Source organism: Amblyomma maculatum, chromosome 1, assembly GCF_055883805.1.
Source record: "Amblyomma maculatum isolate TAMU_Amacu chromosome 1, ASM5588380v1, whole genome shotgun sequence".
NCBI lineage: Eukaryota > Metazoa > Arthropoda > Arachnida > Ixodida > Ixodidae > Amblyomma > Amblyomma maculatum.
In genome coordinates, this window is record NC_139344.1 from 245964110 (window position 1) to 245989552 (window position 25443).

The following is a 25443-nucleotide window of genomic DNA, read 5'->3' on the forward strand; positions in this document are numbered from 1 at the left end:
AGCATACATTAAGTCCACAGAGGCTTTTCTGCTGTTTCGTTTATTGGTGATTATACTTTGCAATACCTGCTTCCAACTTTCTTTTCATGCTTATCACAGATATAGCAAATATCACCGCGGGGTTGAAAAAGAGCTGCCTGTCTCATAAGTTGCTTAGATTTCTTGTCCACGCATCGTGGATTTCGTTGCTCCGGGTAATCTGCCTATCTTATCGGGCCAAGGGTTTCCCCTGACGTCATCTGCAAGGGGCGCTAGAAGCGCTAGCAAATGCCGCGGCATCCGCCATGTTCGTGAATGGTAGATCCGGTAGAGCGCTTAATTGCAACACCGCAGCCGGCCATGGCTTGCTAATATCTGTGATGTAAAACCCGTGACTGCCCTTCTCGTCTCATCACAGACAATTTCCATGCTTTCCTCAGAAACGCGTGACTGAGTGGGTATACGTCCGTGGACTGCGTGAATCAGAAAAGAATGGATGAGTTAAAGAGGTTCGACTCTGAAAACGGCGACTTCGTGCCAGTACAGAATGAAATGCGGCGTACGGCACCACTGCCGCGCGTCTAATTAACCGATATTCAGGCTTCTCTTGTGCAAAGCCTAATTTTTGTGACAGACAACGCAATTAAACAGTACAAATACATAAAAGCGTGCAGTTCTTTTTTTTTTTTTTTTTTTTGCGTGCGGACTTCCCGAGAGCCACACGTGAGAATTTCTAACTTTTCAGCAATCATAAGGACCTTCAAACACCGATTAGGTTTCACTATGTCGATCCCAGATATATCGAACTTGAAGAGGATCGAAAAATAGTTCAATATATCGATAATTCTATATATAAAATACGCCAGAGACGAGCTACTCTCACACAGAAGCGTTTGTATGGTGCGCCCAAGCTAGCGTACCGCTTCCCGTAGCGTTGTGCTGCACGTCGGCGTACGAGAAGCCCACAGCTCGCCTCGGCAGTGGCGAACCGCGTGGGCGTACCCTAAAGCCCCTGTAGCGTACCCGCGCGCCGAGTGTCACCTCGTACCAGTCTCCAAAAAGAGAGCGCACCCTCACGTGCCATATGGGAGAATAGAATGCCAATTTTCGCGCACCTAGCGCCGAGAGCTGAACAGCACGTGGGCCGTTGGGGTTGGGGCTCATGTCAAAGCTGCTGCGGAAAGTGCTTTTGTAGACGCCACCGTTAATCGTAAGAAGAGTAATTCTTTTGCGGGCACACTATAACCACTATTCTACCTCAGATAAAATCGAGTACAGGTGATTTCTCCCTTCCCGTCAGCAGCGAAGCAGGCCACGCGACAAACAACGCAGACCTTGGTTAGCTTCACTGCATAAAAGCCGATGCATTGAACTCTGGCTTTTTCGCATGGCAGCAGTGTCGCGTTGAAAACAAGCACAGCAAACAGAAGGCCACTTTGAAGCGCACTCGGCGTTTTTCTCATCAAGCGGTTTCACAATGTTAGCGCCTTCAGGAGGAGCCCGAGGTTGAGCAGTTGACCCTGCACCGCGCTTGAAAAATGATCGTAAGGGCGCCATTAGGACAAGCCCACCTCTCAGGGGCGTGGCCCGGTTTGAGGTTTGATATCACGAATATTTCGCTGGGTGGTAGCTCGATATATGCGAGTGCGAGTCCTACACTTTTGCACAAGATTTTGAAGGGGATATTCTTGGAAATCGATGTAAGATATCATTCGATATATCTGTATTCGATATATCCGGGATTGACTGTAAAACACGCACACAATCATCGGCGTGAGTAGCCGTCGTATCGGGAACCCGTACCATTGCTTAGCTGGGCGTATTTACGGCCGTCTCTAAACAATTTGTGCCATTTGAGCAGCCGCTGTCAGCACACTGCATCCTTGCCTTGATCATGACCAGTGACTCGGTAGGCGACTTCCCTTCACCACGTATCGTTGTTCGTACGTTCGCTCCAGATTCATTGACGCATCTATGAAACAGGGGTACACCCACTCCTTTTCGTCTATTCGAAGCCGATGTCGAGATGTCACGATAGAGATCAAGGAAAAAGGAGGTACCGCCCCCTGTGGCATGCCACTAGTGCCCATGTGGATGGGGTTGGAACACGTGTCGCCCACTCAGATTAGCAGTTGGCGATCTTGCAGCAATTCCCTGGTGCGGTAATAGGTGCGGGGCTTGCACTGCTTGCTGTTGAGGTTGTCCTAGATTCACAGCGCCTTACGTTATCATATTCCCACTTTAAGTCTGCACCAGAATGGAGCGGGAACATCGTTTACGGTCGGAGTCGACGACCACATGTCTGTTTGCAGGATGACATCTTGGGTTAATAATTTTCTTTCGAAGCAGAACATACGCTGGGCCAGGCGGTTCTTCTTGTCTGTGTAACGGGAGAAGTGGAGTTGTACCGCTTTCTTCACGAGTTTAAGCGCGCATGATATATGGGGGAATACGCTCTGATTAGCAATGTAAATTTCCCTTCAGGGTTTCGGAATGAAGGTCAGGTCTACTATCTTTTATTATTGCGGTGAGAAGCACCAACACCTGTTTATAATTGTGTGAGAGATTCTGGGGTGTTCCATTGTTGAGGACTGCGACGAGGCCTACGGAGACCATGTGGCTTGGGGCAGTGCGCCCAGTCGCCTGGCCTGTAGAGTGTCATGAATGCGGCTTGTGTTTCATTGATGTCAAAGTCGCGGTCGAGATATGTGTTGTAGTGGCCTCCGTAATCTGTAGGGCAATCAACTAGCCTTGCGAGGGGCAGGGGTAGGCGTCGTCAAGGGTGTCGATTAAATTTTCGTCCGTCCTTTGGAAGGATTTGAGGACCTTTCTGAGCTTATGTTGCTGCTCTCGTCGGAATTTTGAGAGGGTCTATTAGGAATTTGAAGAGGTTCGGATACAGGTTGATCTGGTTCCAAGGCTTCACATGAGCTGGTTGTGCTCCTAAACCAGTTGCTTGAAGCTAGTGCCTAAGCATAGTCTGTCACTTTTTGTGTGTGTGCTTTTTTTTTTGCTGTTTACGTTCTATGTTTCCTTTAGAGGTGTTGCTTTTTCCACCGCCAATTGATGCTTCGGCTGGTGTCTCGGAGATGGAGAAGGTTATTATCTGTGCGTGGAGTGCCCGACGATGTTTGCAATGTGTGGGTGAATTTTCTCCTGTCTGGTGCTGGTGAGCGGCCTGCGGGACCATGTTTTGAAGTTTTCAAATTTTAGGTTCAGGGTCTGGGTCTCCGCTGCACGGAACTGCGCACAATAAATGGTGCGTGCTTGCTGCCGGCGAGTGTGGTGCTTGATAGAGGCGAGGCTAACGTTGAGTAGGTAATAATCGCTTCCCAGAGTTTCCTCCGTATTGTGCCACGGTGGCAGATGATGCGTGGGCTTTTCATTTTTGCAGCGGGAAGTCATTACACGAAGACCCGACATTTTAGAACTAAAATTATACGAAAGTTTTTTTTACGGCTTTTTACTTAATTTTCACAGTTTTGATCTCGATATTATGCCTCTCTGTTCTTCGAATATGCCTCATAATAAGACCCATTGTGCGATACTTTCTGTTGCATATGACCAGTTATTTCCCTTCAACAATGCCAAGAAAAACTGTCACTTCTACCTCAAACTGACATGATTTATCAGAAAAAGAAGACGAAAATTTTCGTAATAAAAATTATTCGACGAAAAAAAGAAACGGAAGCTGCGACTTAAAATAAGCAAAATATATATATATAAATGCCGCTAACTTCTATGACACAGAAACTTTGCCTTTGTCTTTGTCGACATTGGCTCTGCCATGCGCCGGCAATAAGTGTGACCACAAAAATTGTCAGGAGCTGAATTTCATGCAGCACGAAGTGCAGGCATGAAATTCAGCTCCTGACAATCTAGCAATCGATTCCTAAAGGATCCAAGCGTCGTGGACCGTCATTTTCAATTACATTTTATCGAGCCAGCAGGCGAAGAGCCTTGATGCTGAGAAATACCACGAATTACTAAAAAATAAGTTAATTTGGCGTTCCCACCGCTGCGTGGTCAATGAAATGACTGAAATCTACATTATACTCAAGCAAGAAAACAAACAAGTCAAAGCAGGTGAATAGATTTTAATTGCATTTCCCTGCTTTCAAAAACAATTTTACGCTTTTGGCCGAATATCCGACGTGCCGAATAGCTTTTAGATTTTGTACACTGGCTTCCTAAACCAGGTTACTGCCGATAAGCTAGAATCGCTCTGCCTCAATTTTGAAAGGCGCCTTTGATTAGTTACTTCTTTGTAGCTTTACGCTTTCCTCGGGTGCTGGCATGAGACTTGGAACGTCCCCGTGTCTTCCTCCCCTTCTTCGGGGCGCTGCTTTGGGAGGACTCACTGGTGGAATGGTGACGGCGCTTTGCTCCGTGCTTGCGCCCACCGGAGCGCCTTGACGATGGAGAACGGGACCTACGGTGCCTCGTCCCAGCCCGTTTTCCTGCTCGAGTGCCGCGGGAGGAACTGGATCCCGATCGACGATGAGAACGGGAGCGCCTCCTCCTGCCACCGCTGCTTCGGGATCTTTTGCGGCTTCTCGCCGAGTGTTTCCTGTCTCCAGCAGGTTCCCGCGACATGCTGCGTGGTCGACGGCGGCTCCCACTTCGCCGGCCAATTTTAACGGTTGTAACCGAAGAGGGACTTGAAGAGATGCTTGGGGGATGCGCCTTTCGACGGCCAGCGCTGACCTTCTTTTCAGGGGGCGACTGCTCTAACTGGTTGCTGTATGGTGAGTCAGCTGCCTTTTTCGTCAAACGGCCCTCGGCAACACGGCCTACCATCTTAAATGGTGACTTGTGTTTAGGCTCAGCATTTGCTTCCTCGGTAGTTTTCTTCGCTCGACCCAGTGTAGGCCTGCCAACGAAGGTCGTTGCTGTATCAGCGGGCGAGTCGACCCCGACGGGGGCTGTCTTGGCCGCATTGCGTGCTCGCCTTTGCTTGGGCTCCCTGGTGTCGCTTGCCGCCGGACTCCGACTCCGCTTCCCGGCTTTCTGTGAACTTTTGCGGGCGTCGCTGTCCATGCTGTCGTCAGGTGAACCTTTACCGGTGAAGTGGGCTCCAAGCGGTCTGTTCGGTCGAAGCTTAAGCCAGTCAGGTCGCGATGTCTGCTCAGCAATTCCCGGAAAGCCTTTTACTCGAGTGCGTCTCAGAGGGGCTTCCCAACGGAGGACAGCCGTGGCCACTGGAGGTCTTTACGGCGGGCCCCAGGCTCCCCAGTCATGCTGAGGCGCTCCCTCGTTGATGCATACCGGGGATCGGCAAATCTCTTGGCCAGCCGACGCCAGACGCCGGGGAAGAGGGGCGGACCGGTAAACGCCCGGCGGAGCGTTCCAGATGATGTCGGGCAGGGTTCTGCTGCGCGTGGTAGCACGCGGGAGCTGCTGCCTTTCTCGTGCTCTTCGTCTTCTTCTAGCCCTTGTGCTATGGCGTCTGGAAATGGCTAGATTACCGAAACAATCAAAATGCTGATATCAGCATGCTTAACCAAGCGCTTTCCACATCCCGAAACAAACTAATGCTGAATAAAAGCACCAAGTTCCGACAGTCCCCCGAAAAAAAAAATAGCTGAAAATTTATTTTCACCTGCGGATTTGAGAGAAAAAGGTGCCTTGGAAGAGACCCAGTACAAACAACGCAAATGCAGCTTGTGTGCTTTGGCGTACCCTGGCCATTCCCTTACCGTGCGTATGAGCCATTACGACTGATATCATCATCATCATCATCATCATCATCATCATCATCATCTTCTTCTTCTTCTTCTTCTTCCTCCTCCTCTTCTTCTTTTCTTCTTCTTCTTCTTCTTCTGGGCACACAAAACTTTCCTGCTGGTTATACGCCACTTACGCGAGGAGCTATACCGGTTTCCTGTACAGGACAAGTTCTTTTCTTATCGACCTAAATGCCATTTCACGAGTTTTTTTCGTCAGTTAATTATCCACTGACTGCACCATTCATTTCATCCAGCTCTGATGCCGCGTTTGTTGCTTGTTGATTTGATATGCTGTTCTACAGAACAAAATAACTGATACTTCTTTTCATGTAAGTCGTGAACAAAAGTGACATCTATACAACACTCAGCCGGTGGCGGAGCTCGAAAAAGCTGCATCCCAACTTTATCTAGCAACATCTATCTAAGATCGAGACAATAGTGGCGGTGCCCCTTTTTATCCACGTGCATGTGCAGATGTCGCTGTCGCTAGACGAGCACTGTCACCGGCTGAGTGTTGTATACCACATTTGCTCACAACTGTACGTAGAGCATTAACAGTTGTCGGGAACTTCAAGCGGACAGCGTGTAGCAGGTTTATTGTGCAGTGCAGAGAGGGAGCAGTGTCCCCCATTTGCTGTACAACACAAACAGAATAGGGCACAAAAAAGGCTGCAAGCAATCGTACTGCAGAAGTTTTAGTTGTTAATTACAAACTGCCAGCATAGATGTCGTTAAGGCTTTCCGTACCTCTTTTTAGAGGAGGTGTTAGAAGTTGTTGAGAAGACGGCATGGGCATCGAATTTTGACCATCATATGAGAGTTCTATATGGGTGATGAGAACCACCTGAGAACTGAAGACTGATTCCGTCTGAGCCGTTCGTCAATTCTCTGATGGCAATAATAAAGTCGCTTGTTTTATCTCGAGCTGCGCCACTAGTAACGAAGTACGCAACGCTGCTGGTGAAATTTTCCCAGCATCACTTGCAGTGCCGCAATGAAGGCAAGTGTGGCGCAAAAGTCATATGCAACACAACTTTAAAAATCATAACACACACACACACACACACACACACACACACACACACACACACACACACACACACACACACACACACACACACACACACACACACACACACACACACACACACACACACACACACACACACACACACACACACACACACACACACACACACACACACACACACACACACACACACACACACACACACACACACACACACACACACACACACACACACACACACACACACACACACACACACACACACACACACACACACACACACACACACACACACACACACACACACACACACACACACACACACACACACACACACACACACACACACACACACACACACACACACACACACACACACACACACACACACACACACACACACACACACACACACACACACACACACACACACACACACACACACACACACACACACACACACACACACACACACACACACACACACACACACACACACACACACACACACACACACACACACACACACACACACACACACACACACACACACACACACACACACACACACACACACACGCGCGCGCGCGCGCACGATGCTTGTGCGAATGAGACATCATTGCACGCACACGCATGCTTTCCGGTGTCCTAGCTATTTACACAAGCGTTAAAGAATAAACTATTTGAGAAGTAGGCCAAGGAAACCAGTTGCATGTAGCTGCCAACTGTTACTTGCAACGCAGGCAATATTTTTCCTTGCAATTATTATATAGAGTAAATTTTCTTGGATCATCATATATTGAATTCAAACTACAAATGAGATTTGGAAAATTGGGGAGCACCGTCATAAATTACCCTTCCGTTATCCGCAATAAGGAAAACCTCACGTGCCTCCCTTTTGCGAGCTCGAAAGGCCTCCGAACTATATATATATATATATATATATATATATATATATATATATATATATATATATATATATATATATATATGTAATAGCGCATTCGCATAACTATGAAAATGACGCTCTCAACCATGGAGTCATGCCACAAACGTAAGGCTCTTGCCGCGAGCGATACACAAACCGAAGACATACACGCACAGATCGCGCGCGCCTCGAAGCCCAGGGAGTCTTCTTTCAAGGCCGTATCCAGTCACTGGAGGAGCATATTGAGAACTCCTTTCGCACCCTCAGCTCTCAGTTTGCTTTACAGCTAGGATCTCTTGGTAAGGCAATCGATTCCCTCTGCAAACATGAAGGCATTACTCCACTCCCGGTTCAGACGCCAAATCTCTCAGCGACCTCCCCTCCCAACCTAATCATGGCGGCTCGCTCGGGTAATCCTACCACCTGGTAATGGAATTGCAGGGTTTCGCGCGCAAGAGTGCGTTTCTTTAGCAGTCTTTACCGCGAGCGACCCCCCTGAAATCTTTGCCCTTCAAGAAGCAGCGAAACACGCGAAATTGGCTGGATATCGGGCTTACACATCCGGAAGAGCAAACGCCCAGATGGCTACTCTGGTTAAGCGAAACCTTACGGCTTTCTTGCATAAGCTAGACTCCACTTTCCCAGACCATATCCTTCTCGAAATTCTCCTCCGACCTTCTCGTGCGACCAGGCAATGCCTTTTGGTGCTCAACGTCTAGAGCCAACCCCGATCAAAAAAGACCGTCTTCGGGCCACTTTTCCTCCGAGTACAGCAGCTAGCGCGAGGGCAGCCTCTAATTATTCTGGGTGATGTCAACGCTCCGCATCAAGCATGGGGTTACCACTACAATACGCACAAAGTCCAAGTGCTTTGGGACGATTGGCACACGCTCCATCTGAACCTCTTAACGGATAACAACCAACCTACTCGGAAAGGAACGGGAGTCTCCCAGAACACCACCCCGGATCTCACCTTTACGGGACCGGGGATCGCAGTTACCTGGTGCAATGCTCGGAAAACATTCGGCAGCGACCACTACGTTCTGGGTATTTTCATGCAGGAGCCTACTCGACAACGTACGCCTCCAGCTAATGTGGTCAACTGGGACTGCTTTCGCGCCAAGCGCGAAGAGCAAGGCTCTTCCCAAGCTATCACAGACATCGCCGCTTGGTCAACCGACATCCTCAAACAAGTTGCAGATGTCACTGCTGAAGTAGCTGTGGAGGACGCCGTACCAAACTTCGACAGATATTATGCCCAGCTGTTGGACCGCAAGCGCAAGCTGGAGGCCCTAATGCAAACTCGCTCGCAAGTGGGATCGGGATTTTCGAAGACGGCTCGCCCGAGTGCATACTAACGTCGAGAATTATGCCGCAGATCTCACACGCCAGAACTGGCACAATATATGTGACCAGACGGATAAGGCTCCTAACACCAGAAGCGCTGGAAACTACTCCGTCACATCCTCAACCCTGAAGGGAGCAAGTTCCAAGTTTGCCAGGAGCTCCAGCGTATCTTCCACCAATTTACTGGCACCTCAGACGCCCTCAAACAAGAGCTAGTAGACACTTACATCCGCCCGGGACCAGTGATATCTCACCCTCCTTATCAGGGGAAGGAAAACGTCCGTTTAGATGCTCCCATCACTTTACCGGAGGTACGAGCCGATCTCAATCGTCTCAAGACAAACTCAGCTGCAGGGCCTGACCGGATATCTAACCGTATGCTTTAGAACCTCAACGACGACTTGGTTGATGCGCTCACAGACTTTCTGAAAAAATGCGGGGAGCGGGGAGCCACCCCGCAAGAGTGGAAATGAGCCAACCTCGTTCTCATTCCCAAGCCGGGCAAACCACCTACTCTCTCGAACCTCCGCCCCATTTCTCTCACGCCCTGCGTAGAAAAACTATTGGAGCATGTAATTCAGACCCGTCTTCTTCGTTACCTAGAAAAAAACATCACCTATTCCCAGACCCAACGTTTGGTTTTCGACTGTACCTTGCGGCCCCAGACATCATGCATCATGCTCTTGCTCAAGCATCAGAAGCTGACACACAGCACTTTCGACACCAAAGTCATAGTTGGTCTAGACATCGCTAAGACCTTGAAAATGTACGGCATGAAGCCATTCTGCAGAACCTCCAGACCATAGGGGTGGGACAATTGACGTATGCATATATACGCGACTTTATCACGAACCGCACGGTGCAATTCGACACCGGTCCAGGAGATTCTTCCACCATCTCTCTTGGGAGCCGGGGTACACCCCAAGGCTCGGTGCTTTCACCACTCCTGTTCATTATTGCGCTGCTTGGCCTACCCAAGCTTTTGGCAGACATTCCCCACTTGCACCACAGTCTCTACGCCGATATCACTCTGTGGACTACACATGGCAGGGACGGCCAGATCAAGGAGACTCTGCAGACAGCCATATCGATCGTGTTGGTACCTACCTGGCCACAGTCGGCTTATCCTGCTCGGTCACCAAGTTTGAATACATTATTGTCCCGACCTCGGGTGGACGCTCATTATCACCTCTGGCATCCTTCAATCTGCAAGTAGAGGCCCCCCCCCCCCCCCATACCCCGTACCGACCGAATCCGCATCCTAGGCCTTAATCTACAAGATAACGGAGGTAACGCCCCTACTCTTCAGCGAATAGATCAATCTGTAATCCAGATCAGCCGCCTGCTCAAGAGAGTCGCCAGCAAGCATAAGGGCATGCGCGAATCTAACCTTTTGAGCCTCGTGAAATCCTTCGTTTATACGCTAATTGCCTACGTCGCCCCTTACCTTCGCCTCACGCGAACAGATCGGGAGCGACTGGAGGCATCACTACGCAAGGCATACAATAAGACAGCATTGGGTCTACCCATGTCTACTTCCACCACCAAACTGATGACCCTCGGGATCCCCAACACAGTCGACGAGCTGATTGAAGCGACGTTAACTTCCCAATATGAGTTCCTCTCGCTGACACATGCGGCCGCGCAGTGCTGCGCCAGGTAGGAATCAGGCTCCCCTCTGAGGGCACCTTCTACGTATATGGACCTCACGCCTGAGAAGAGACTCAGTCTTTGTATACCTCCGCTTCCCAAACGTATGCATCCAGAGTATCATACAGAGCGCAGAGCCGATCGAGCCTGCTAACTCCAGAAACGCTGTGCCGGTCGACCCGATGTTATGTACGCAGATGCCTCCCACCACCCCCTTCGCCCCGCTATGGTTGAGGTTGCATTGGCCGCGCACAGAAACTGGCATAATTCCTGCAGCGTCCTCAACACTGATACCACCGCGGAAGAGGTTGCCATCGCGTTAGCTCTGCCGACCCCTTCACCAAAGTAGTTAGCGATTCTCAACAAGCAATTCGTAACTTCGATGCAGGTCGTATATCCAGACAGGCAGACACTACCCTCCGATCTCTCCCCGTACCGTCTACACCTCGTCTTCTCATATGGGCCTCAGCCCAAGAGGCGCTCAGCGGGAACGTACAGGCGTATGCTATAGCCCGAGAACTCAACTACCGGGCGGAGCGCCTGCCGCTTGCTCTGACACTCCCCAAGGCAGCCATTCACGCCTTGTTACATACAAGGACATCCTCCAGCATTATCGGCTTGAACGGTGTATACCCCCCCTGCGCACCGGGAACTATCCCGGCGCGAGGCCGTCCATTGGCGCAAAATACAAACAGGAACCTTTCCAAATCCATGGCTATGTAGCAAATATTTCCCAAATCTTATTGCACCTCCGCACAAACATTGCTCACAACCGGCCACATTCATTCACATGATGTGGACATGTACTCAACACAACGCGGACAATTCAGCTACAGTGGATGCGTGGGAGTCCCTCCTGCGTACCACCGAGCTCGCACAAAAGCGCTAGCTCATTTTGCTCGCATTGGAGGCCGCAGAGTCCCAAGGGATCCCTGCTGGCCTCCTCTAAGCAGTGCAATCAGTCTTTCGGCTGGTTCCCCTGTTTTTGGAAGTAAGTAAAGAGCTTGTCATTATCACCATCATGCAGTATCTAAAAATTAAATAGTAAGAAAATGCAGCAAACGAAACCACCTGCGGCCGTGGCTCCACGGTTCCGTTCCAGTGGCTGGCCGATATCTAAATTACTGTTTTTGTTTTTATCGCTTTTACAAAAATTTCCTTTTGTGCTGAAATGTTTTCATCGTATAAGTTTTCTGAAACTGGTAGAAACGAATCGCAGTTTCGTCGCTTAGCTCCGCACCCACGACAAAGCGTGATTCCCCGAGATCTTGCCCAAAGATAAACTTGTGGAGATGTTATTCCGCGCAACGATTTGGCAGGCTGCCATTGCCAGCGTTACAGGCAGCCAGTGTACGAAACTGAGGCAGGCTACGAAATTAAAAAAAAAACAACAAAAAAACAAAACAAACAAAAACAAAACAAAAAAGAAATGGATCAAACTCCCAATGACAAAAGCGGAAAGGATGCTTTATTACAGAATCAATTAGTACTGAAATATAGGCCCGAGCGTTACCGTCACTGAGACTACTGTCCTGCTACCGCACCTTGCTACAGGTGTTTCGCTGCTTCTACGAGGGAAAAATTCAAAGCAACACGAGTTTTCATTACGTTTTTGCGATCGTATTATCCGGACCCAATTGAAAACACGATTGTATCAGCCGTGCGAAAATGTATTGCCCCTATAGGGCAATGCATTGAACTGTACGTGTTATGCAGAAAAACAAATTAAACAAAATCGGGTCAACGAAATTTTACTCTCTCTCTCTCTCTTTGTGCCTGTGAAACCTAGACCTCCTTTCATGAGCATATTGATACACGAACTGAAGTAGATTATGCGCAAGTTTTTTTGTTTTTTTTTAATCGATCCCTCCCTGTGGGAACATCGTTATAAAATTATAACCAGATCAATTTAGGCTTTATGTGTGTTATAAAATGCACCTTTGAGGAGTACAAAAGTATAGAAGAACATAATTTATTCAGTGCCTAAACAAAATAAGAACAAACTCTTAAGGCCTGTCCTCCACTCAAAAACAGTTCTGGAGTCCCTGCACTCCCGCGAAAGTCATACGGCACGTCCGCATAAAAACCGCGAAGCTATTCCTTTTGCCCCAGCTTTGAGGCGCGAGTCGCACAGCTCGAGGAAAGAGCATCCAGCCACGAGGGGTTAACGTCGTGCTAGTTTCTCAAGCCATGGTAACACGTACACGTCGTACGCTGTAGGGCCGCTCGATCCAAGTATCCAATCTGCTTGATCGGTCGGCGTTCTGTCAACTGCTTGTATGACTACAACTCGTATGAGAGAAGAGAGTATGGACAAGGTAGATGTACCTTGGTATGGACGCGACACAGCGCTGAAGACCGTCACCAACTTGTCCAACAAACTTGTTTTGTCCAAATCAACTTTGTGCAGCAAAATGCTGGTGGCGCCTTGCTTACGAGTCAATCATGGCAGCAAGTGATCTGGTTGTCTACTAAGGTACAGCGCCGACGACCGAGAAGGCACTCCCATGCAGTGTTGTCAGAACTTCCTGCAAAAAAAAAGAGATATACTGAACTTTTTTTTTCGTAAAAAGATATTCAGCCCTACAAAAAGACACGGACACTGGAAGAAAACAGAGGACGGGCGCTGACTCCAACTAATTTTATTGAAACAGATTCATCCCACATTTGTACACCAATCAGTGAAAGAGAGCGCATGCGTATAGGAAATTACTTGCCAGATTAAGAAGGGTAGATACATTTTATCGTCTATTTAATAATCTATAATCAGTGTCTCGTAGGGAGAGTGATGTGGTGCTGATGCACATGTCACCCCTTTCCTTGATAAAAAAAAACGCTCCTGAGAATTCAGGAAGGAGGAAGTAGTTGTTCTGTGTCGGAACGCTACTTATATCTCTGCACTTTTTTTTTTTTCGGAATTTGAGCAATATATAGGGAGGTGCCGCTTCCTTTCGCTACGGCAATGGACGAGGAGACCACTGGGCCTCTTTTAGCAACCAGTTGGTCGGCAGCAGTCGCCCAGAGGAAGAGAGTGTATACCATCCAAGTGACTCAGGTAGCCAGGACATTGATGCGTCCTCGGCGCTCAGTGACGGCTCCTCGACCGACGACGACGGGTTCGTACCGGTTGTCACTAAAAAAGCAAAACGCCGACGGCGCCAACAAGCCGCCAAGTCGTCCTCATCGAGCACAGCTACGGTCATCACGGCAAAAAATGTACCGGCACATACGGCCTTATTTGTACCGCAAAATGAGACGGAGAACATACATCTAAAGAGGCAAGCTACCTCCATGTATCTGGAGAGCCTCGTACCGGAGGCCATCAGAGGCGTGAGGATAAATCCTTACTAAAATATCCTTGCCATTGATGTCGCTGAGCGAAGCGCACTCGACAAATTAGCCGCAGTAACCAAACTCGGCACTATCAGCGTTCGTCCTCTTAGTTTCCAAGCCAGCGGAACCACGGCTGGCGTCATTTACAACGTTGACATTGGCATCAGTGACGCTGACTTACATCAGCTGATCAAGCCGATGACTGATAGCATTACCATAGTCCAAGTGCAGCGCCTTGGAAAGTCAACATGCATCAAACTTATGTTCAAGGGTGACTGCATACCAGCGCATGTCAATTTCGGGAACTTTCGACATTCAGTTCGACCATTCATGCCTAAACCATTACAATGCAGGAAATGCATGAATATAGGCCACGTAAGCGCTGATTGCAGCAACCCCATCGTGTGCCCCAGATGTTCAGAGGCACACAGCGCTGATGTCTGCCGAGCGAACGCCTTGAAGTGTGCCAACTGCAGGGGCCCCCATGACTCATCCTCGCGAGACTGCCCTCGGCTAAAGACTGAGAGGGCAGTACTGAGGCAAATGGTGCGAGATCATTCCGCGCACAGGGAAGCTACTGCAAAGGTGCGACGGCGTCGCTCGCACCGAAAACAATCGACAAAGAAGGCAACCATGCCGTTGAACAGAAGGCTCCAAGTGCTACTATCATCATCATCAGCCTGACTATACCCACTGCAGGGCGAAGGCCTCTCCCATATTTCTCCACTTAACCCGGTTCTGTGCTAGCTGCATCCACTTGACCCCTGCGAACTTCTTAACCTCATCCGCCCACCTAACTTTCTGCCGCCCCCTGCTACGCTTTCCTTCCCTTGGAATCCAGTTTGTTACCCTAAGCGACCATCGGTTATCCTCTCTTCACACTACATGTCCTGCCCATGCCCATTTCTTCTTAATTTCCACTAGAATGTCGGTAACCTGAGTTATTTCTCTGACCCACTCTGCACGCTTCCTATCTCTTAATGTTACCCCTACCATTTTTTGTCCCATAGCCCCCTGGGTTGTCCACAACTTAAGAAGAACTCTCTTGGTTCTACTATATGACAAGCCAAGTGCTACTATGGCTTGTCCAACTCCGCACCACCTACAGTAAACGCAGAAATCCCACCTTCTAGTGATGCTAGACCTGGAGCCTGTCAAACCTCTTGGCCATCACTACTGAAACCTTCTATGCGCACTAGGCCAGAAACGTTGCTGCCATCCAAACGTCCAACACCTCTAATTGAGCCAGTGCAACGACAGGACTCTGACAGCAGCCAAGATCTGCAAGTGATCGTTATGCTCACGTCCCTGATGAATGCCATGTGCAGTTTGCTGACGAGCCTGAACACGCCAGCTGCAAACAACGCTCTGCAAGTACTGGACGCACTACATCCAGTTCTTGCGGCCTGTTGTGCCGGTGAGGTTATCCCACAGTAGCCCACAGTCAACAGGGTTGTGCCAAGGAGTTGGTAACGCAGCGCTCGTCACCCGTTTCGTGAACGAGGGCTGTCAGCTCCCTGGGCGGTAGCGATGAATCCGAGTCGGCGCTGGTGAGATGACGAAAAAGCTTTATACACTATTTACAGGCATTTACACAACGAGTTCGGCTCTGGGGCCGAAACCTAACATAGCCATACGCGACTGTCCTCGCGCAGCGATGGCCGGGGAGATTCCGCCACGTCCGCTCTCTCTGGGGGCGAACTGCTCCCGATGGACGCTAGTGACGAACTCACACTCGGAGTCTCGAACGTAAGCACTTGAGTCTCCGCAAACCGAGAAACCGTTTACGCTCAAATGGTCCAATCCGACTGCAGCACTTTCGCAGGGCCAATGGGAGAGCTTGCTGCGCTCTTGCTTCAAATATGCCGGGGGCGAGAATGGGGTCCACCGCCAGGGCCACGGCGCCGAGCTGTCTGGATGCTCAGCTCATGTTCAAACACGTCGCTTCTCTCCCCTTGGCACGGCTCGCATCCAGTGCACCGGTGATTTGCAGAGAAGTATCCGGATTTTGTGGAGGAGGCGTTCGCCGGAGAAGTTTGGCGTCCGGCTGAATTTCTGGGCGGCTTTGGCCGGGCACAACGGGCCTTAAAAAATTAGGGACCATGGTTCCCCCGGACTTACCTCTTCACAAAAAAGTCAAGCAAGCTTTTATTTTTCAGTGGAATTCACATGGACTTCATTCTCGGATTTCAGATATTCGCCGATATGTCTATGAAAGCCATTTCCCCATTCTCGTTATTTGTGAACAGAACATATCGAGAATTTTGCGAATATCTAGTTACGAGTAATTTTCTTGGCATGCGTGCAACAGAACTAGCAAATTTATCGTATACATTCGACGTGAACTAACATACGTGCTTCATCCGCTTCCTCCGAACATGATAACCAGCATGTCTGCATGACCGTGAAGGGCCGCGCCTTGACGTTTACACTTGTGGCTGTGTACCTGGCGCCATCAAGCCGCTTTGACACCGAAAGACTGAGTGACCTGATGGGAGTCACAAGTGGTCCATGGATTATCACAGGAGATTTCAATGTCCACCACCCTTTGTGGGGAGGTGTTAGGATGAACCTCTGGGGCAGAAAGCTCGTCTCTTTTGCCTCGGAGCATAACCTTCAATGCTTTAATGACGGAATCCCGACGTACATTAGAGGAGTGAATTATAGCAGCTGCCTGGACGACTTTCGTTTCGGAATGCCTTACAAGACGCGTCCGCTAGTTTTCAGATATTGAAAACCTACTTTACTACCGGCCTACCTTACTACCGGCAATGTCACATCTTCCTCAGCACCACGTATGCGCTACATTGACTGGAACGTTTTCAAGGAAATTATGGAAGGTGCTTGCATTGAAGGCTTCCACACGGGTATCGAAGAAAAAAGGTACAGCCTTCCGACATTCAACAACATCAAGACGACGAACATTCGGACTCTCCAAAGTGTGCAAGCGCAAGCTCTCCGCATCTGCCTCGGTTTGCCTAAATGCACCTCAACGGCAGCAACAGTTCTTCTAGCCGGGGAACATCCTGTCACTGCCTATGTTGCTGTCGAGACCCTGAGAACACACATTAGACACCTCGCACGAGTTTGCAATCACCATCTGGCAAATCTCCCAGCAACTAGACAATGTACTGCCTTTTCCAAAACAATTGAAGCTCACCACACTAATCTTCCGTTGCAGTTCACCCCTGCTTCAAGACCGTGCGCACCTATATGGAGCCTACATGAACCTCAGATTCATCTTTCAATTCCTGGCATAAAGAAAAAAGCTGGGGTACCAATGCCTGCCTTGCAACAAATTACGCTGGAGCTCCTTCATTCTAAGCGCAATCGCCGAATACATACGTGCACGGATGGCTTAGTTACGTCAGCCAGCTCCGCGGGGTCAGTGGTAGCACCGGCAAGGTCCGTCTTGATAAAGCTAAAGACTACACATCTCACCTCTTCGACTGGTGCGGAACTAGGTGCCCTACGGGCTGCAGTCAAATACATCAGCCAGGAACTACCCCAAGAATGGTCAGTTTTCACTGACTCCAAAGCAGCGCTTCAAGGGATGTAAGCGGCACTACGCCACGGTTCAAATGAACAACTCATTGCAGAGATCCACACGCTGCACCGCACCGCAATATCCAAAGGTCACAACGCCGTCTATCAGTGGTTGCCAGAACACTGTGGCATTGCAGGAAATAACCAGGCGGACGACGCTGCCCATTCTGCCCACAACGACGGACTTACAGTCCACATTCCGTTAATGAGAGCCGACGCAGCGAGCCGGCTTCGCTGTTTGGCTGTGGAGCTAACACATTCAGCGTGGAACACCGGAGAGTTCTCCAACCGTCGCCTCAAGGCATTGGACCCCGGACTGCGCTTGCGTATTCTCCAGCACACAACACGTCGTGAAACAACGTTACTGTGCCGCCTATGGCTTGGCGTTACTTTCGCAAACAAATACGCCTTCCTGATCGGGATGGCTGACAGCCTTGCTTGTGAACGATGTGGCGTTGACGAAACGATTGAGCACCTCCTTTGTGAGTGCCCTGTTTTTGCAACTGAAAGACATACGCTGCGTACTGCATTGGATCGTCTGGACGCTCACCCCTTAACGGAAGGGAAGATCTTGGGACCATGGCCACAAAAGTCATCCGCGCTCAAAGCCTACAAGGCACTTCGCTTTTTGAGAATGACTTGCCTGATTGACAGACTGTGACTTTCTCACCTCCTCTCCTCTTCTACCCTCCCCCTTTAATCTCCCCATTCCCCTTCCCCAGTGCAGGGTAGTCAATCGGAATTACTTCTGGTTAACATCCCTGCCTTCCGTCCTCCTTTTCTCCTCCTCCTCCTCCTCCTTCTGACAATTCGCGTGCTAATCTATCCTTACTTCTGCGCAGAATTTTGATGTCCTCAAATCGTGGCTGACAGTGCTTACCGTTGTCATCTTTGTAAGAGCGGCAATGGGCGGGTAGATTCTCGCAGGAGTTCGACGCATTACCTAGTGAACGGTCGTGTTCCCTGGTGCGTTTATTTACACAGCGGCCATTTCGCCCGACATATACTTTGCCATATTTTAGGGGGATTTGATAGACCACGCCCGCGGCACATTGCACGTACGGCTTGGAGTGTTTAACGCCGCAGCCGGACTTCTCAGGGCCGCCACTGGTAATCATGGGGCAAATCTTGGCCAATTTACTTGGCGCTGAGAAGACCAGCGGCACGCCGTACTTGTTTCCAACCCTTTTCAGGTTGTGGACACCCTATGTAGGTAAGGTATCACTGGCGCTGCTACGTTGTTGTCTGTGCGCGTTCTTTGTAGTAAATCGCAGTAAGACAAGAAAGTATGCAGGGGAACTAGAAGGCTCTTCTTACGCGCAGCCGATAAGGCGCAAGGCGAGCAGACGACATGCAGCGAGCGGACGTGTAAGCGAACGTCAGCTCCCTGGAACGCCCACTTCGGCGCATCGCGGAAGGGCTTCAGAGCCGGCAGCGCTATTGAGTGGCTTTAGGCAGCGCGATCCCCGCACTTTCTTTATTCTAGCCACTCTACCGAAGGTTCATCTCGATAGCAGCATTAGCGTCGCCCATTTTGCCCTGAATTTGGTTAAGGTGAAGTAGGTTAAGTTCGATTTCTACGGTTCCCTCCATATATTGCCGATGTGTCAGGTGGGTGCGTGGTCTTTTCATTCCTACAGCGTGAAGCCATTACACGAAAACCGAGTTTTTAGAACTAAAATTCTAATTCTAAAATTCTAAAAATTCTAAAAGTTTTTTTATGCGTTGATCATTTACCTTTCATATTTTCCCTCGATATTATACCTCCTTTCCATTCAAATATATCTCTTAATAAAACTATGTGCACGGTACTTTCTGTTGCACGTGAGCAGATATTTCATTAAAGAAATGCTAAGAAAAAATGTCACTTGGACTCCAAACGGACTAGATTTATAAGAAAGAGGAGACGAAAAGCTCCGCGTAGGAAAGATTAATCGATGAAAAAAACAACAAAAAACATTAGGTCTTGCAATAAGAAAAAAAATATGCCTCAAATTTTCATAACACGAAATATTTGTCTTTGTCTAGAATAGCTCTGCCATGCGAAGTGTGGCCGCGAAGGGCATACACAAAATCCGGCTCCTGACAATCTGGCAATAGAATCACCTCCTGACAATAGAATCTAGATACCACCGTGGACCGTCAGTTTTAATTACACTTTATCGATCAATGTTGCCGCGGAGAAATTGCACTAAGCACAAATAAATAATTTAATTTGGCATTCCCACCGCCGCGTGGTCAATGAAATGACCGTAATGTATAATATACTCACGCAAGAAAACAAACAAGTGAAAGCAGGTGAATATATTTTAATTGCATATATATCACTGCTTTCAAAAACAATTTTACTCTTTTGGCCGAATATCCGACGTGCCGAATAGTTGTTTAAATTTTGTAGACTGGCTTCCTCAACCAGGTTACTGCCAATAAGCTAGAATCGCTCTGCCTCAATTTTGCAATTAGCCTTTGGTTAGTTACTTCTTTGAAGCTTTACGCTTTCCTCGGCTGCTGGCATGAGACTTGGAACGTCCCCGTGTCTTCCTCCCCTTCTTCGGGGCACTGCTTTGGGAGGACAGACTGGTGGAATGGTGACGGCGCTTTGCTCCGCGCTTGCGTCCGCCGGAGCGCCTTGACGATCTAGAATGGGACCTGCGGCGCCTCGTCCCAGCCCGCTTTCCTGCTCGAGGGCCACGGGAGGAACTGGATCCAGATCGGCGATGAGAACGGGAACGCCTCCTGCTGCCACCGCTGCTACGCGAACTTCTGCGGCTTCTCGCCAATTGCTTTCGGGCTCTAGCAGGTGACCGGGACATGCTGCGTGGTCGACGGCGCCTCCCACTTCGCCGGCCACTCTTGACGGTTGTAGCCGAAGAGGGACCTGAAGAGGTGCTTGGAGAATGCGCCTTTCGACGCACAGCGTTGGCCTTCCCTTCAGGGGGCGACGGCTCTGGCTTGTCTGGTGAGTCCGCTGCCTTTTTTCTCAACCGGCCCTTGGCAACACGGCCTACCATCTTCAGTGGTGACTTGCGTTTAGGCTCAGCAGGTGCTTCCTTGGTAGTGTTCTTCGGTCGACCGAGTGTAGGCATGTCAACGGATGTCTTTCCTGCATCAGCCGGCGAGTCGATCCCGACGGGGGCTGTCTTGGCCGCATTGCGTGCTCGCCTTTGCTTGGGCTCCCTGGTGTCTCTTGCCGTCGGGCTCCGACTCCGCTTCTCGGCATTCTGTGAACTTACGCGGGCGTCGCTGTCCATGGTGTCGCCAGGTGAGCCTCGACCGATGAAGTAGGCTCCAAACGGTCTGTCTGGTCGAAGCCTAGGCCAGTCAGGTCTCGATGCCTGCTCAGCAATGCCCGGAAAGCTCACTCGAGAACGTCTCAGAGGGGCTTCCCAACGGATGACAGCCGTGGCCACTGGAGGTCTTTACGGCGAGCTCCAGGCTCCTCAGTCATGCCGCGCCGCTCCCTCGTTGATGCATACCGGGGATTGGCAAACCTCTTGGCCAGCCGACGCAAGACGCCGGGGAAGAGGGGCGGTCCGGTAAACGCCCGGTCGAGCGTTCCAGGTGATGCCGGGCAGGGTTCTGCTGCGCGTGGTGGTAGCACGCGGGAGTCGCTGCCTTCCTCCTGCACTTCGTCTTCCTCTAGCCCTTGTGCTATGGCATCTGCAAATGGCAGATTACCGAAACAGTCAAATTCTCGGATCACCATGTTTAACCAAGCGCTTTCCACATCCTGAAACAAAGTAATGCTGAATAAAAACGCCAAGTTCTGACAGTCCCCCGAAACAAAATTAGGTAAAAAGTTCTTTTCATCTCCGGACTAGAGAAAAAAAAGTTGCCTTGCACAGTGAGACCCAGTGGAAAGAATGCGAATAAAGCTGCAGTGTTTTGTATCCGCAATGCACCCTGGCCCATCCCTTACCGCGAGTATGAGCCATACGAGTGATTAAATTATCATCATCAGCATCATCTAGGCACACGCAAAACTTCCCTGCTGCTTATACGCCACTTACGCGAGACGCTACCGGCTTACTGTACTGGACAATTTCTTTCAATATCGATCTAAATCTCACCTGAGCATTTCGTTTAGTCAGTTAATTATCCATTGACAGCACCCTTCATTTCCAGCTCTTATTCTGCGCTTGCTGCTTCTTTATTTGATAAGTTATTCTATAGAACAAAATAATTGATATTCCTTCGTTTCATGTACGTAGAGCAGGAACAATTGTCATGAACTTCAACTGGGCAGCGTGTAGCAGGTTTATTATGCAGTGCAGAGAGGACGGTTAACGTGGGGAAAACTGTGTCCCCCATTTGCTGCACGACACAAACAGAATCATAGGACAAAACAAAAAAAGGCTCCGAGAAATCGCCCTGCACACGTTTTACATGCTAATTACAAACTGCCAGCATAGATATCAGTAAGGGCTTTCCGCACCTAACTGTTTTTATAGGAGTTTTCTGAAGATGTCTAGAAGACGGCATGTGCATCGAATTTTTACCAGGATATGAGACGATCTTCATGGGCGATGAGAACTGCAAACTAATTCCTTTGAATGTTTCTGAGCCGTTCGTCAACTCTGATCGCAATAATAAAATCCATTGTTTAATTTCGAGCTACAATTTAATCCAACGCCACTGATAAAGAGGTACGCAGCGCTGTTGGCGCAATTTTTCCAGCGGCGCTTGCAGTACCGCTATGAAGGCAAATGTGACCAGAAGTCATATCGTAACACAACTGAATAAACACCGTAACATTCCCCCCCGCACGCACACACACACACACCTGTCCTCCGCTCAAAAGCCGTTCCAGAGTCCCTGCACTGCAAAAACCGCGAAGCTATTCCTTCTGCCATGACTTTGAGGCGCAGAGTGTCGGAAGCTCGAGGAAAGAGCATTCAGCCACGAGTTAACGTCATGCTAATTTGCCAAACCATTGTAACACTTCGTGCGCAGTACGGCCGCGCGATCCAAGTATCCGGTGTGCTTGATCGGTCTGCATGCGCTGTGTCAACTGCTTGCGTAACTACTGCGCGAAGAACAGGAGAAGACAGATTGAACGTAACACAGCGCTTAGGACAGTCACCAACTTGGTTGGTTGGTTGGTTGGTTCATAGGAAGGGAAAGGCGCAGTATCTGTCACACTTGCTCTGTGGACACCTGAACCGCGCCGTAAGGGAAGGGATGAAGGTGGGAGTGAAAGTGGATAGAGAGAAAGGGGGGGCCGTAGTGGAGGGCTACGGAGTAATTTCGACCACCTGGGGATCTTTAACGTGCGCTGACATCGCACAGCACACGGACGCCACTTCGTTTCGCCTCCATCGAAACGCAGCCGCCGAGGCCGGGATTCGATCCCGGGAACTCCGGCACAGTGGTCGGGCGTCTTACCACTGCACCACCCCGGCGGGGCAACACCAACTTGTCAAGCAAACTTGTTTTGTCCAAATCAATTTTGTGCAGCAAAATGCTGGCGGTGCCTTGCTTTCGAGTCAATCATGGCAACAAATGCGGGTATCTGGCTGTCTACTAAGGCACAGCGCTGAGGACCAAGAAGGCGCACCCGTGCTGTGTTATCACAACTTCCTGAAAAAAGGAAAGAGATAAGCTGAACTTTCGCGCTGCCTCAGTACATGGCTTGGAGCGCACTGCTGATGTCACTCAGGAATCACGCATCATGCGTATCCTTCAATCAGCTGTCTCATGCTTACACTGTCAAACCATTGAGCTAAAAATTGAGTATTAGGCTAAGTAATTAATCGACGGGTTTTTATTAGAATGAAGCAGGTCTAATTAGGTGTCTAGTGCAGTTTTGTCATAAAGATGAAGCCGACGACATTCGAAGCGCAGTTTGAAAGACTGCTATCTTAGCATGATAGAAAAAAAAATAACTGGGTACCGAGATTGCGAAGTACTGTAAAGCTGAGGCCAGCAAGGCTAATCACTTTATCGAGCAACTGCCGAAGGAGGTTTCCCAGTCACCACGGCGAAATCCGGCTTACAATGCGGATTGTAATTCTTTTTTTTTAAGAAAAAAGAAGATAGCTTTATAGAATTATAAACTTAAATCGGCAAGACACAGATAGATGGTAATTGAATGAAAATTTTTGTGGTTTAAGCATGGCTTGAACCTACTGATAGAGCGACAGCGGCGAGTATTGCAGCAAAAACCTGTTTGTCATGTGGTATTCAAACCGCCGTTTTTTTTTTGTTTTTTTTTCATAATTTCTTATTTGGATTAGATTTTGGGGAAGGGAAGGAGCCTCATACTTTTGCCGACACCTAGAGACGGACATTCAGCCGGAGTGCAAATGGTGTCAGGAATTGGCAACCTATGACCACATATTATGGAGCTGCAGCATATCACCGCCACCGGCGGACATTATGCGTGATCCTTCCCTCGAGCAGTGGGAGGCCGTGTTGGCCAGCTCAGACCCGGTCGTCCAGACCAGGGCCGTGGAGTGGGCCACCCAGGTCGCCGTCAGCCATGGGTTGATAAAATAAAGTTTTTCCATCCATCCATCCCTCCATCCATCCATCCGTCCGTCCGTCCGTCCGTCCGTCCGTCCGTCCGTCCGTCCGTCCGTCCGTCCGTCCGTCCGTCCGTCCCTCCTTCCCTCCCTCCCTCCCTCCCTCCCTCCCTCCCTCCCTCCCTCCCTCCCTCCATCCATCCATCCATCCATCCATCCATCCATCCATCCATCCATCCATCCATCCATCCATCCATCCATCCATCCATCCATCCATCCATCCATCCATCCATCCATCCATCCATCCATCCATCCATCCATTGCCGACACCTATACCTAACTAGGTCAAGACCACGTTTTCACATTTTTTTCTTGTATTGTGCTTTGGTTCATAAAAAAAATGGAAAGGTATCTGTCTTTGACCTTTAATGTTTTTCAATGTGATAAACTCCGCAACTCTCATGGCTCGTACATTAGGTTTTAGGAATAGGAAGGAACCTTATAAATTAAAGTGGACGCCACGGAATTGTGGACACATGTACCCAACCAACTCAAGATCATGTTTTCACATTTTTGTCTTGTATATTGTACATTGGTTTATAAGAAAGCGAAGGAGGAGTATCTGTATCTGACCTTCAAGGTTGTTCAAGGTGACATCGCACAACCCAGGGCTGCTTCTCCGTTTAAGCTAGGTTTTGGGCATACATGGCAAAATTACTTTTGAAAAGGATTTAAATTACATTACTAATTACTTTGCTGAAAAGCGCAAAAATGTATTTAAATTACATTACTCATTACTGCTCCCAGAAAGTAATGAAATTACATTACAATTACTTCGACTGAGTAATTCAATTACTTTTAAATTACTTTATAGTTCCCGCCTATGCAAAAACCAAGTAAAGCTAGTAAACAAAACAGCAACTTGTTCTCGAGACGCGAAGCACGCACATTCTTTCGTTTTCCCGCCAAATTCCATCCCGGAGAGCTATTCCTTTCTTCTTTCCTACAGCACGCCATTACTAAAACAAGACAACGGCAAAAAAAAAAAAAATCACAACAACAACAAAAGCAGAAGCATGGTCTAACGATCGTGAAGTGACCGGCGAACCCAGCGTCTTGCTTGCCCGGAGCTGTCTCCGCTATTTGAAGGCCCGAAGAAGCAATGTTATTTATTGCTTCCGCAGTCCTAAGAATCGACGTCTGCACCTTGTGCTCATGCTCAGTACTTCTCAAGCCACGGTGGATCACGACATGGACCCTTCCAAGTTCCGCCTATCTCCCCCAACACCCCAAACCTCTCTCGGCCCGTGCCTCGACCAAGCACCACTGTGCCCTAGCAGACGCAACAGGGAATGCCATTGCGCCGCGCTCCCAACTAGTTTTCAACTCCGGCCTTCTTGCTCCATCTGTGCCTTCGGCATTCTCTTGGCGCCTTGT

General features: G+C 49.2%; 1 long non-coding RNA gene across 1 annotated transcript in view; it reads right to left on the reverse strand.

Annotated features, from left to right (window-relative positions):
- Positions 1–13090: 13090 nt before the first annotated feature.
- LOC146206150 (uncharacterized) overlaps positions 13091–25443 on the reverse strand; it is a 178418-nt gene continuing 166065 nt past the window's right edge. The window contains exon 3 of the long non-coding RNA XR_014704369.1: positions 13091–13191. This is a non-coding gene — a long non-coding RNA (uncharacterized LOC146206150). The remainder of the gene's footprint in view (positions 13192–25443) is intronic.